The sequence below is a fragment of the Ictalurus furcatus genome, chromosome 15 (assembly GCF_023375685.1).
Source record: "Ictalurus furcatus strain D&B chromosome 15, Billie_1.0, whole genome shotgun sequence".
Lineage (NCBI taxonomy): Eukaryota > Metazoa > Chordata > Actinopteri > Siluriformes > Ictaluridae > Ictalurus > Ictalurus furcatus.
In genome coordinates this window covers 19,663,525-19,665,574 of record NC_071269.1, presented here as the reverse complement: position 1 = coordinate 19,665,574, position 2,050 = coordinate 19,663,525, and the positions used below count along the sequence as shown (strand labels likewise).

The following is a 2,050-nucleotide window of genomic DNA, read 5'->3' as shown; positions in this document are numbered from 1 at the left end:
TTTCCTATTTCTAGCAGAGGGCGAGCGGGCCGGAAGATGTGCCCTGGAGAGAGAACTGGGAAGCGGAGTCATTAATTGAATTTCACAGCGAGCAGCTGCGAGACGGAAAAGCTGGAGTGGATTCATCTGCAGTGACCCGGGGCATTAACCTGCACGTGAAGGGTGTGTCTCATACCTCAGTGTTTGAACATGAGTGTGTTTGCGTCCCAATTCGAATACTTATACTATGCACTAATAGTATGTAGACTTTTTGTGAAGAAAAAAGCAAAAGAGCATGCAAGTACTGGGACATATGCTGCATCCTAATTCGCCTACTATCCATCCTAAATTCTCAAGAAGGCAACACGATAGATTAAGAGCCAGGAGGGTCGTAAACTTGTGAACAAGATGATCTTTGTAAATCGTTATTATTTTGTCTTCTGGGAATCATGTAAATATCTTATGTAGCTTATGTACTAAATAAATAAATAAATAAGATAACAATTTACAAAGATCATCCTGTTCAAAAGTTCACCAACCCCCCCCCCCCCCACCCCACCCCACCCCACTTCACGGGCCTTAATATATCATGTTGCCTTCTTGAGCATCGGTGAATGTTTGCACCTTTTGTAATACAGTAGTCGTCTACGAGTCCCTCAGTGTTAAAAGATGGATTTTAGAATAATATAGTCACTGTTGGAAAGGGGTCAAATATGCAGAAGATGCTGGAAAAGCAAAGAATGTGCAGGATCTGGAGTATTTTTTCTGAAGAACAGTGGGCAGTTTAACTGCTCAGGACAAATAAGGGACTCATGATCAACTATCGCAAAACATAAAAACAGTCGCTGATCATCCAGGTAACAACACACAGTATGAAGAATCAAGCGTATGTAAACTTTTGAACTGGTTCATTTGTGTGTAAATTCAGTTATTATTGTGTCTTTTATACTATATGTAAACATCTGTTATGTGAAATAGTGTATTCAGGGCAGAACTAAAATAAAAAACAAAATATAACTTTTATGATCCCTCTTTTTTATTATTTTTATTATTATTATTATTATTATTATTATTAAGATTGTGAAAGGGGTATGTAAATTTATGAGTACAACTGTATAATTCCATTTACCATTCTTTTGATTTATTTGTATTTAGATTTAATATGTAGTGCTTAACATTTAAGTTCTTACATGATGTTACACTTGTCAGACATGTTTGCAGGTTGAATTCAGTGATGCAAACCATCACAAATCTCCTCCTCCCTCATGCAAGGAGTTGTGGGTAATATTAGCTGAAAAGTGTCCACGGATCCACACTGGAAATAGTAGACCTTCCGGGTACCATCGGAATACTCATTTCAACATACTATAATTTGGGACACACTACATCTAATCTTGGATACTATTTAGGACAGATAGTAGGAGAATTGGGACGCACACAGTATCTGCACTCAAAGATTACTGATTACAATTACATACCACGGCGCTGCAGAATTCTCAAGTTTGATTGGTCAGAAGGTGTTGAATAATTTTCTTTATACCACCGCATGGTTGACTGCTTGAATCTGATTGGTCAGAAGGTGTGCATTAGTTTCATCTAACAGCTCAGACAGTAGTTCCGGCACTAACATGAACGATAGGTTAATATTAATGCGCTTATTTAATACGTTATTGTTTCTATAGTAACTGCTCATTCACAGGGACTTGTACTGCGGATGCACCACATAATCTAATAATAAACATTTTTAAAAATGCATTTTTGTTTAATGAGTAAAACATATAATCCTTGATGTGGTGACTTTTTTTAGGAGACTTTTATGGAAGTTGTAATCACTTTGTACCAGTCAAAGTTTCCCAGCATGGGAAAGTCTTCAGGACAGAGGAGTTGACACTTTCTGGTTTCTCAGTAAAATGACAGGCTGCATTTTGCGAGAGAGAGAGTGAGAGAGAGAGAGAGAGAGAGAGGCTGGTGAAAGAATGACTGTTTATTGTAGCTATAACATACTGTATGTAATAACAGGAATTAACTTGTCTCTCAGACATTTCACAAGACTAAATCTAACTATAAACGA

General features: G+C 37.4%; 1 long non-coding RNA gene across 1 annotated transcript in view; it reads right to left on the bottom strand.

Annotated features, from left to right (window-relative positions):
• LOC128619313 (uncharacterized) overlaps positions 1–161 on the bottom strand; it is a 105,127-nt gene extending 104,966 nt beyond the window's left edge. Inside the window, exon 1 of the long non-coding RNA XR_008387919.1 lies at positions 1–161. This exon is cut by the window's left edge and continues 152 nt beyond it. This is a non-coding gene — a long non-coding RNA (uncharacterized LOC128619313).
• Positions 162–2,050: the final 1,889 nt, after the last annotated feature.